The sequence below is a fragment of the Neolamprologus multifasciatus genome, chromosome 5 (genome assembly GCF_963576455.1).
Source record: "Neolamprologus multifasciatus chromosome 5, fNeoMul1.2, whole genome shotgun sequence".
NCBI classification, from domain to species: domain Eukaryota; kingdom Metazoa; phylum Chordata; class Actinopteri; order Cichliformes; family Cichlidae; genus Neolamprologus; species Neolamprologus multifasciatus.
The window spans coordinates 20,421,726-20,434,258 of NC_140443.1; the positions used below are offsets into that span (position 1 = coordinate 20,421,726).

Genomic DNA, 12,533 nt, shown 5'->3' on the forward strand with positions numbered 1-12,533 from the left:
ACTGTCAGAAAACGACTACAAGAAGACAACTCCTTGGAGGACAGGACCAACTTCACACCCGATCAGATTTGCACACTGTTAGACCTCTGCCTCACCACCACATATTTCAAATACAACGAAGGCTATTACAGACAAAAACATGGCTGTGCCATGGGCGCCCCCGTGTCACCTATTGTAGCCCACCTTTACATGGAGGAAGTGGAAAGCAAGGCTCTTGGCTCTTTCAAAGGAAGAGTACCCAGCCACTGGTACAGATATGTAGACGACACCTGGGTCAAAATCAAGACACAAGAAGTGGAATCCTTCACTGCGCACATCAACGCTGTGGATAAAAACATCAAGTTCACCAGGGAAGACACGAAGGATGACTGTTTGCCTTTCCTGGACTGCGCTGTGCACATTGAAGAGAATGGTAACCTCAACATCGAAGTTTACCGGAAGCCCACACACACGGACCAGTACCTCCTGTTTGACTCCCATCACCCTCTGGAACACAAACTTGGAGTAATTAGGACCCTACACCACCGGGCAGAACATGTTCCCTCTAAGCCTGAAGGGAAAAAGAAGGAACACACACATGTAAAGGAAGCACTCAAAACGTGCGGCTATCCTAAATGGGCGTTTTTAAAGTCAGCAAAGAGGCACAGAAAAGAAGATCAGACACCAGCGAGGGAGGATAAGAAGGACAGGCGCAACAACATTGTCATCCCCTATGTAGCCGGTGTATCAGAGAAACTCAGGAGGGTTTTCTCCAAGCATGACATCCCGGTGTACTTCAGACCCAGCAACACACTCAGACAAAACTGGTTCACCCGAAAGACAAAACGCCAAAACACAGACTTAACAATGTGGTGTATGCCGTACAGTGCAGCGAGGAATGCCCAGACCTCTACATTGGAGAGACCAAACAGCCACTTCACAAGCGCATGGCACAACACAGAAGAGCCACCTCCACAGGACAAGATTCAGCTGTCCATCTGCATCTTAAGGATAAAGGACACTCTTTCGAGGATGCCAATGTTCACATTTTGGACAGAGAGGACAGATGGTTTGAAAGAGGAGTGAAAGAAGCCATCTATGTCCACTGTGAGCGACCATCTTTGAACAGAGGCGGTGGTTTACGACACCAACTCTCTGCCATCTATAATCCAGTTTTGAGATCCCTTCCCAGACGCCTTAACGCCCACTCACACCCTGGGCCATCTGACCTCAGGAATTCGCATGATAAGGTGGGCCAGGTTTCACAATGAACTCACCCGAAACTCTGGCTGATTGGGACCCACACCCAGTTCCACACCTTGGCTCAGGCGATTAGAGGATCATCAGGGGGTCCTTTTGTCCCTCTGTGGGGGGACACTCCCACTAGGGTTATATCTGGGACTCTCCACCATTTGACCTTAGAACTGAAGAAGCCTCTCGGATGAGAGGTGAAACGTCTTCAAGTAACTTAAAGAAGTCCAGACGCTTTTCTTTGCAAGCTCCTTTGACTACGATGACCTGGATGACTGAGAACCTTCACAGACATTTTGCAAGCTCCTTTGACAGTCTGTTCTTTGATTTCCTGTTTCACTGAAGATGTTAAAAGAAGCTTCTCTGCCCTCTGGTGGTGTTTCTGTGTTCAGCATGCAGCGGGCCAGCAAGTCACAGACAGACGGACATAAACGGATTTTAACCGCTGTTCACTTCTTAAAGCACAGTTTGCACTTCTAATGGCGAATAAATTGTGCTTACAATAACTAGCAGACTGAGCAGTCTAAGAAATCGCCACAGACCGTGACATTTAACACGAGCAATCTGAAGGAAGGAGGATACTGAAAATATCTGATTATCATGATTCACTCGGTTTAACAGATCAGGTTCTTGATTGGTTCTCATCAAACCTAAAGGCCAGAAATGAAAGTGTGATTACGGTTTATTAAATCAGACTATTCAAATCTTACAGATTATCCTGCAAGTTACCTCTCAGTTAAGGCGTGCACTTCAATCTAAAAACTGTCTCCTCAGCTCATCACATTTCTACAACTCTGTTCTTCGAATAGGAATAGCAATGACCAGCTGCACCTACCGGGCTATTTCAGACACAGCACCGCAGGATGCAAATTACTTGTTTGATCCTAGCTCTACGTATTATGGCAGTCAGCCCCCCCGCCACTGTTTTCCTGTCTGGTATTATCAGGTGTCCTTACTTCAAGGGCACCTGGAACCTTCCTGTGCAGACATTACGCCACTTTTAAACTAAATCTTCAAAATATAAAAAAATATATTAGATTTTTTATTTTATATTTCAATAAGAAAATGAAAGTTATAGTAATCTAAAAGCCAAGTGTTCTCTTGCTTTGGGCCTCTTCTGTTTATGCAGTGCTTCAACCATAATCCCACAACCCGTTTTAAAATAAGCTTCTGCCTGCAGGACTGTACTTTGACCTCAGCAGCACAGCCGCACCCTCTTTTATAATAGGTGAGCTGGTTTCCTTTTTTATGGATTGACAAGCCACGGCGCCAATCGGCTTGTTTTACAGGGAGGTAGGCGGGACTTCCTGTACAGTAGTGCAAGTAATCCAACATGGCGCTTACGTTGCTCGCCTGAGAGTGCAGTGGGAAGCGCTTTAAGTTCAGCTCGATTTCAGTAGTAGAGTTCATTAAAGCGGATCAGACTTTTAGAAATGAAGGGGAAAGAGCGATCGCCGATGAAGAAGCGCTCCCGGGCGCTGGATGATAGCAGAGACCGAGGAGAAAGCCACCCGAGCAGCAAGAAGAGCGGAGCCCTGTCGGCGGTTAGCGGCAACACGGGTAACGGCTCTGCTTACAGCGGCTCTTCATCCAGGAGGAGTTTACACAACGACAAAAGAGACCTGAGGGATTCGGACGGACACAGCACATCCAGTCGGACTAGCAGCGGCTACGACTACGGAGTTGTTTCCGGGAACAAGCCGCACGGTGGCGCTGACCTCGCCGCGGAATCCTCCAGGCCGGGTTCACGCAGCGACCCGAGGCCTCCGTCATACCCAGGAAGTGAGTACAAGACTTTGAAAATCAGCGAGCTGGGCTCCCAGCTCAACGACGAGGAAATAGAGGACGGCCTGTTCCACGAGTTCAGGAAGTTTGGGGACGTGAGCGTTAAAATGACCCGAGAAAACGACGAGAGGGTCGCGTTTGTGAACTTCAGGCGACCCGATGACGCCCGGGCTGCCAAACACGCCCGCGGGAAGCTGGTGCTGTACGATCGGCCGCTGAAAATAGAGACAGTCTACATGAGCAGACGGAGGAGCCGCTCCCCCGTTGCTAAAGACGGCTTCCCCGCGGGACACAGACCCCTACACGCTCAGAAAGCTCTGTCTCCCACAGGCATGGGATTCAGAGACTACCGGCTACAGCAGCTGGCTCTGGGCCGTCTGCCCCCTCCCCTCTGCCGCCTCCTCACCTCAGAGACGTGGACAGAGACAGAGATTTTCCCGTGTATGAAGGCAGAAACAGGCCGCCTTACATTCCCGAGTGTTTCCGCGATGAGGACACGTTGAGCCCCGAGGACGACCAGAGGGCAAACAGGACTTTGTTTTTGGGCAATTTGGATGTGACTGTGACGGAGAGTGACCTGAGAAGGGCGTTTGACAGGTTTGGAGTGATTACAGAGGTGGACATTAAGCGCACAGTGAGAGGCCAGAGCAACACCTATGGATTCATCAAGTTTGAGAACCTTGACATGGCTCATCGGGCCAAAGTGGCCATGGCTGGGAAAATCCTGGGCCACAGCCCGATTAAAATAGGATATGGGAAACCTACGCCCTCGACCAGGCTGTGGGTGGGGGGGCTCGGGCCTTGGGTTCCACTTGCTGCACTTGCCAAAGAGTTTGACCGCTTTGGGACCATCAGGACTATAGACTACAGAAAAGGTGATGCGTGGGCTTATATCCAGTATGAGAGCCTGGATGCTGCTCAGGCTGGGTATACTCACATGCGTGGCTTCCCTCTCGGTGGCGCCGACAGAAGACTCAGAGTGGACTTTGCAGAAGCAGAGACTCGCTACCAGCAGCAGCAGTATACGCAGCTTCCTCTCCCCCTGCCACACTATGAATTAGCCACCGAGCCATATTCACACCGCCTTTCTGATCCAGTGAGAGCGAGAGAGCGGTCCCCTCCACTTCCTGCTCGCTTCAGAGACCGGGATCTCTACCCTGCTGAATGGTCTGGCCTCGGTGCACACGAGAGGATGCGAGGTTTTGACCCGGCAGATCGTCTGGACAGGCGCTCCCATGAGAGCTGGTCACTAGAACGGGAGCGGGAGTTGCAAAGCAGAGATTTGTCCCGCACAAAGAGACCTTTAGATGACGGTTGGCGGCGGGAGCACTCTCCTGATGGCAGTAACTTTGGTCTGCGGCGTCATGGCAGCTCTTTGGACCGCAGCCCGGGAGGGAGCAGCCGAGATGGGGGGCGCTACAGTGACCCTGAACGCTTGCCTCGCTCTGGCAGACCCTCCCCAGTCAAAGACAGGAAGAACAGCCTGGACGCTGGGTTTGTGGACAAAAAAAGGAGAACACGCAGCCCATCAGAGCCACGCTCCGGCTCCGAGAAGGGGCGCAAACACAAAGTCAGTGACTCCTCCAAGAGCCCAGCGAAGAAAGAGGACCGCTCAGAACATCTTTCCTCCTCTACAAACTCCTCCAAACCCGGTCAGCAGCCTGACCCAGATGCTGAAAAACAGAAGCTGAGTCAGGTCTGGCAGGGCGTCCTCCTGCTGAAGAATAGCAGCTTCCCCACCTCACTGCACCTGCTGGAAGGGGACATGAAGGTGGCTGCCAGTCTGCTGGTGGACGGCTCTAAAGGGGGCCAAGTTTCCCAACTGAAGATCAGCCAGCGCCTGCGCCTGGACCAGCCGAAGTTGGACGAGGTCTCCCGTCGCATCAAGGCCGCCGGCTCCAGCGGACACGCCATCCTCCTCGCTTTGCCTTGGAAATCCGACGACAGCGGTGCCCAGGATGCCGCCAACTCTACCGAGAGACCCCTGAAGAACCTGGTGTCCTACCTGAAGCAGAAAGAGGCGGCAGGTATCATCAGCCTCCCCGCTGGGGGCGGCCGTGACAAGGACCACGGAGGAGTACTACACGCTTTTCCCCCATGTGAGTTTTCCCAGCAGTTCTTGGATGCCTCTGCCAAAGCCTTTGCCAAATCAGAGGATGACTACTTGGTAATGGTTATTATCAGAGGAGCATCGTGAAAAAAAAAAAACAACAACAACATGTGTCATGTCACACTCAAAACTGTTAAATTGTGAGATGTAAACATAGGGAGAAGAAGTGGTATTAAAGCAGTGCAGGAGACAAACAGCAGGATGCAGATTTTAAGCTCTCTAACCTGCTTCTATTTCATCTTGGTGAAAGTTTATAAAATTAAAGTCAAACTGAATTAAGTACATTTTTATAAGTTGAGGAATTTGATTGTTAAATCAGGTGAAATGTTTCCTTTACTATTTAGATATTTAGATTAAATGCACATTACCTGAAGGTACTATCCTAAGGTGAGTCCAGAGTGAACTACAGGTCTGTGAATCAGTACTGTGTGTGTTGCCTTATCGTTTAAAAAGAACAGGTCCTTTATGTGCTTTTCACACAACTCCTGCCTACAACAATGAGCTGAAGATCCAGAAGAGAGCATTTAGCCTCATTTTTGGTAATTGAAATCAAACTCATGTACACTGTTCTTTTTTTTTTTTTCTTCTCTTGATTAAGGAAGTCCAGTTGCTTTAAATCATTATCCGTTGGCCAGTAATTGACCTACACCAGATGTCAAATTATAGCAGAAAGAGCAGTTAAACAGACCAAATCACTCCATCACTCCTTCTGGATATTCATGTGTAAAGTTAAGGTACACGAGAGCATCAGGAGTTTCAAGCATAATTACATTACCAGTGCTTTTGTGTGTGTATGTGTAGTTGCGCGTGTGTGTGTGCCATGTTTCATGAGTCATGTTACTTTATGACTAAGTGGAGGTTTGTCATCGGTGCTTTCACAATTTTCACCAAGCACTTGTACCAGCAGCAGCCGTTTGTGAGGGGATGGACACAAGCAGCAAGCTCTGCGAGCTTTCATTTCTCAAAGGCGTATCAGGATCCAACTACTGATTAATCTTTAAATTATTATTATCATTCATCTGAAATTGTGAAAAATGCTCCCTGATTGACCAAAAGTCCAAAACCCAAGGACTAGATTTTGTTCGTGTGTGTGTGTTTGAAATTTTTTGCTTATCGTTATCTTTTAATATTTTAGTAATGAGCTAAATCAACTCCCCCGCAGTCTCAATGCAAATTTTACATTGATATCTCATACGGCTAGTCTGTGTTGTCAGGCTCTTATTTTGCAGTATGGGGTTGCTTTTTGTGTCCTTCCCTTCTCCGTTGTGTGGTTTGTTTGGTTTTTTTTGTTCTTTTTTTAATTATCCAAAGTTTGGTTGAGCATTTATTGTTTGATCAGATACCTCACTCAGTTTGTCATGTTTTAACTCACTTATTACAATTACTATCCTAAGAAAGCATATTGGGTTTTTTTTTTTTTTTTTTAAAGAAAAAAAGAATGATGTAACCTCCAACTGAGGAGCTGTATGCCATGCACAGGTCTTTTTTTTTTTTGCCTGATTGTGAGTTTCCAAAAAAGAAAATGTTGCAGTACGATCAGAGGACTTTGGTGTACGTTTCCACACACGAGGAACGGAGGCCATGTTCAACTGGCCATACTTGCCGCCTTCAAAAAGGGACTCATAATGATTGTTTTTCATGCTTTGATTTGAGTACTGTGTTTCAAATGGATAAAGAGTGATTTGTGCTGTATACTCAGGATATCTGAAGAGAGAGAGAAATGGAGATCATCAATGCTCATGGGCCTAAGAAGTATACCTGTCAGCAAAAACACGCAAAGTGCAACATGCACTTCATACATCTTGTCTTAATAAATTTACTCTTTCGTGGGAAACACGAGTGCCTCGGAAGACAACTTTTGTGACCTTTTTCTGTTCTTGGAATTTTCTGTGAAAGTCTTTAAAAAAAAAAGAGAGAGAAAAGGGGAAAAAAAGGCTTTCACTTTGACAGCAGGAGGCTTCCCGGCAGACGTGAGAGGAAGTGTGAGAATCGAGGGAAAGCCTCTCAGTTCTGTGTTTTCGTGATGCTCGACATGTGTTTGGTGGCCTCTCTCGTGAAGAGCTTTTCCATATGACCTTCATTCAGATTGAAATTTGGCGGTGCTAGAATACTTTGTGCAGCCTGTTTGGGAAAGGCAAATGTAGAGTCCCTGTGCCTCCTCAGACCTGTGGCTTATTCCTCGGTCGCCTTTGTGCGTGCGGAGGTGTGACACAGAACCTGCTCATCTGAGAGCTGTTTCTCAACTCGTCTCTCAGCGGGAGTTTTAAAGAAGAAGATCTCTGTGCTAGGGCCAGACCTGCTGCCTCAGCCTGTCGGAGAGGAGGTCGAGGCGGGGAGACAGCGTCTGCCAAATATCGGAAAGGAAGCGCAGTGGAGACGAGAGATCGCCCCGGTTGAGGCCTGAGCAGGGAATCCTAATCTTTTAGTTGGTTTGTTGATCTGATGATTTATGCACTTTTAAAAAGATTGTGTGGCAAACTGCATATGAAAGCACAGAGACGAGAGGATGACTCCCATCATAGTTTCCTGGTTGTTCTTCAAACAAACGGGACGGCTACCCTTCAGCTCCAGGTATCCGCACGGTGCTCTGGCTCAAGGTGTCCCCTGGACGGGGTGGCGTGAAGCGTAACAGCTTTACGCCTCCTGGCTGCTCCCACCCCTCAGGTAACGTATACTGATGGCCACAACGACACGAGCGGGTACGTATTGTAATGTCAGAGAGCACCACAGGCACACTGTTGCTTAAGTAAAAACTGGTAAGTGGAGGGGTGAGAAAAAAATCAGTTAACATGCAGTAAAATTACAATAATTCTGATTTTGTTAAAAGCATAAAAGCCAGAGATTAGTGTTGAGCTAACATTGTCACAGTTTCTGTCAGTGACAGTCGGTGAAAGTTTCTTTCCTGTTGTCTCACCAAATTGGGGTTTTACATCCCATAAACTGCTGTAACCTAGCAAAAGATTTAATTTCATTTTAAAAGGTACTTAAAATTAAGTTCTGCCCCTTTGAGAGCATTAACATGTGAGTAAAGTTTAATCTCAGTGAGACGGTGCTGTAGTTTCCTTTAATTGATATTACAGTAAAAAATGAAATCTTGATTTTTCAAAGTAAGTCAAATATATGTGCAGGAGTAAAACTCATAGATGTAAAATAAATAAATAAAATAATAGAGTGGGAACAGCCAAGAAAATGGAAACGGTTAAGGTGCACTAAAGAACGATGCTTCAGCAGGCCTGAGAGTCTCTGAGTGACACAGAAGGACAATGTAATGCAGGCAAGATCATTATAGTTCACTAAAAACTAAAATAGGTATAAAAAATTTGACTTTTGAAAAAGAAACAATTTTGTGAACTTTGAAAACTAAAATTAAAAAAAAGTTTTAGAATTTGGTAAAAATTGTTAGCACAACCTGCCTGACGAGGCTTTGGAAGCCTACAAGACTGAGTCGACTGCTTTCAAAAGTTCAGTGTTTATATTGTAGCATCGACACTGATTATCCGAAATCTTGTCTCTGGTGAATGCTCTAAAATGAACAAACGTACTCCGGAAACTAAAGTTAAAGTAAAATAAAAATAGAAGGTAAAGAAAATCCAAAACTGTAATAACTGAATATATATATGTATAATACAAATACACGGTAAACTAAACTAAACATTACAAAAATGGGGAAAAGTAGATCTCAAGACCATTATAATTTGTAAGTGCTCTTACCTGCTCTGAGAGAAAGAATTATGTCAATGTTAGAGGCAGCGGCTGATCCACATAATGATAGTATTGATACCAGTGATGGTATCGGATGGATACTGGAATACTAGGATCAGTACTTTGTTTTCCATCATCCAAGTTCAGAATGTACCCACTGAACTTTACTAAATATTTGTTCTGAAATTGAAAAACTATAACTCAGACATACACTAGAAAAATTTCTTAAACATTTTCCAGTTTTAAAATACATGAAAAGCTGAAATGTGTGTCTTGAATTTGTATTATTAACTAATTATTGTGGAAAGTAAAAATCACAGTGATTTGTTGGTCAGTAAAATTTATTCAGATTTTTGCAAATTGATGATGATTCATCTCATAAATCATTGCACATTGCTCTGCTCTACATAAGCTGCCTTTATAAGATAAACGTATTGGTATTAACAATGCTGTGCTTGTACTAAACTTGCAGTATTGCCCAGTGAAAATAGTGCTGTGTATGATGGATATAGATGCCCTGCAGTACAATCAGTCATAAGCAAGTTCTTACTCGTTATGATGGCAGTCTGTTTAGTTTACTGTATTCGGCGCTGCTCGCCGCGGTACATGAGGCGTGCAAATTTTGTTTTACAGCTTCAGGTTTAGTCGGTGCAAAGGTTCATGCCAACGCGATTGCTTGCTAAATCAGAGGAGGTGCAGGCGCTTGGATTTCTGCAGGGATAAAGGTGACTTGATGTTGTTATAGCGAACTAAAATTAGGTGTGGAAACAATAACAAGAATGAACTGAACCATTTAAAAAGTCACATTTAAATGAAAATAAAGGCGGGAAATGTCCGAGGAGACATTTATGCATGTTTATTAAACTTGGGCCGTTCACATGAGTGACTGTGAGTCAGCTATTGATAAAATATTTGTTTTTTTCCATCTGATAAATACCCTCCACATATTAATAATAAAAAAGTAATACAAACTACCTGAAACAAGCATTTCCAAATAAAATTAAAATGAGCAAACTCAGTGAAACAGTTTGAAATCAAGTGGAAAAACAAAAACTTTTATATGATTAATGAGTGAGCGTATCCCAGGACCATGTCTTTTAACTTCAAAGAAATTTGCCATCATTTGTGGTTATTAGAAATATCAACTGGTGTGAGTATTATTTGGCCTAACTCAATGTCATCTCGTCCAGCTCTGAATCTAAACCTGCACACCTGGAAACGTTTCTGCTGTTTCACTGAGTTTTAGGCCTTCTTTGTGAAAATCCAGTTCTTTTTGTTTTGAACATGTTTTAAAGATGCTTCTAATCAAAATGTTGAGTGTTTCAGGTCATTCCCTCGACACAGAAGCAAAGAAGAATGAAAACATCCCCAGTGGTTTGCCCTCTGAAAGCACCTTTTGACTGAATGAGCCGTCTGCAGCTTAAAAAAAAGCCCACTTCACGCTGTGGGACGCTGGCTCTGTGAGTACAACTTAATTAAATTTAAAAAATGCACTTTTCATATTGACACCAAGTTTTTTTATTGTTTCTCATAATAATGTGAACATCAGCTGATTTTGTGCTTGAATAAAGGCTGCTGTTCTTTAAACCTTTCTGATTGTCTGTGTTTATTTTGTATTTGTTTGAATGATGAACCTTTTACACTGTCAGTCCTCCAGAGGGCAGCATTGAGTGGAGGGATATTAAACAGAGGCTTTGTAGCTTATATGGGGGGAAAGTTCAGCTATTTTCTCATAAGTAACATCCAGTCTCCCGTGTGCAGGATGAACACGTTGATTCTGACACAAATAGGAGACGGTCACTTTCATCTTTATGATTGCACAACTAACGTTGCGTTTGCCAAATAAAGGCAGCAACAGTATTCTTCACTTCAGAGGGACTTTTACAGGCTTTTACAGAGAGTAGATAAGAGAAGTCAACAGAAACTAAATCAGGATGTAGTGAAAGTGAGGACACCTGAGAACAGGTGTGGCTCACAGTTGGATCTATAAGCTTTTGGAAGATTAAACATATTGACACGAGCCTCTAAAAATGGGGTAAATGGTTGTAAAATGAACAATTATGTCAATACCTTTCTTAAAAGTGTGTTTAGTGTCCTCTGTGTTGGTGCACAGAGGCAAAATGTGTCATCGTCAAATACTTATTGAACCTAACTGTGCAGTTTCACCACCGGGGCTGCGTTGTGTTCTTCATCTCATCGAGCTCAGAGTTTATAAATCACTCCCAGCATGTTATCCCTTTTTAGGTTAAGCTATGAGGCCTGAGATATTCTGGAGAAAATGTTTATGAGTGTGCTCCCAGATGTTTCACTGAAGTGATTGCTGGCAGTTACTGCAAGAGGAGAACATTTCTCCTGCCGTGTAGTCATCTTTAGAGTGCATCGGCCATGATTGTTGAGCAGGACGGGCTCCGCTCTGTCCCGATGGAGTGAAAAACTGTGAAACATATGGAACACCAATATAAGATTAACAAATAATGGAAGACAACAATATCAAAGTGACTGATCTGTTCTTTCACCAGCCTCCATCCTCTGCTTTTGAGACCACCAAAAAACCATTTCATCTTATACAACATCAGGGCAAATCCTACATACTCCATGCAAGCATGAAAAAATGATCTGAGAAGTGTCCAAGAATATTTTTGCAGAGGGAAGAATGAATCCTTCCATGTCAGGGTATTGGTGACCGCTAGATGGCAGTAGACTCGCTCAACTGCTGCTTCAGTCGCTTCCCCATTCATGTGATTCTCCTGGGAGGGGCCTGAGGAGAGGATGAGTCATCTCACTTAGAATTCAGCCTTTAAGCCACCGAGCAAAGACGCCATTCATTCATTGTCAGCAGGCTCACAATCACTGCCATCTGTGTGTGTGTGTGTGATGTTCAGCGATCTGATATTTTCTTCAGACAGCTGCGTTTGTTCTAATAATAATCTGGCATATCATGTAGCTCTTTCCCATTTAAACGCTTGCACAATCACACAGATGAACCACTGTCAGCCCCCTTCTGTCTCCTTTGGGCTTTTTATGAATTAAACACTTTGCAGATCCTGATTCAGTGTTGTGTTTTTGTCCAGCGTTTTTCAGATCTTTAAGCCTAGTCTCACACACACCTGGGTAGTGTTGGGTGTGTTGTGAGTAAGTGTGGTAATGTGAGAAAGCGCCTGCTGAGACAGGGAGCACGAACATCCCTGCAGACCTCTTCAATCATTTATCCAGGAGATGAGTTGCAGGCCAGCCGGTGAGGTGTCACAGTGCACCGTCTTCACACACATGCCAGACGGTCACATGAACAAGTGTCATATATTATGTTCCACATAAAATTAGATGCGTTTTATGTGTGTAAATTGCAAGTTTACAGTAATAAGATGGAAACACTAGGTTGTCAGAAGCTGATATGATGCAGCTCTGTCTTGGACTGTGATAGGCAGAGGAAACTGAATACAGCACAGCGAGTTCACTCTCCTCGGGGACATACTGTGGTCAACAATCCAAATAAGGTTGAAAATCCAGCAACTTCAAATGTGGCCAGAAGCCGGCATGTTTCAGGCACAGATGCAACAAATACGACTCCCAGCTTCCACCCCAGCAGTCCCTGTGGTCTCCTATTTCACTCTCCAGTGAACAAGGTTGAGTCAATAACGTAATTTAGAAACTGAAGCCAGAGGATTTCCTGCAGACTAACTAGGACAGCAAGTGAAAATTAATATTT

At 44.6% G+C, this 12,533-nt stretch overlaps 1 pseudogene; it reads left to right on the forward strand.

Annotated features, from left to right (window-relative positions):
* Positions 1-2,524: 2,524 nt before the first annotated feature.
* On the forward strand, positions 2,525-6,545 carry LOC146518527 (RNA-binding protein 15 pseudogene; annotated as a pseudogene).
* Positions 6,546-12,533: the final 5,988 nt, after the last annotated feature.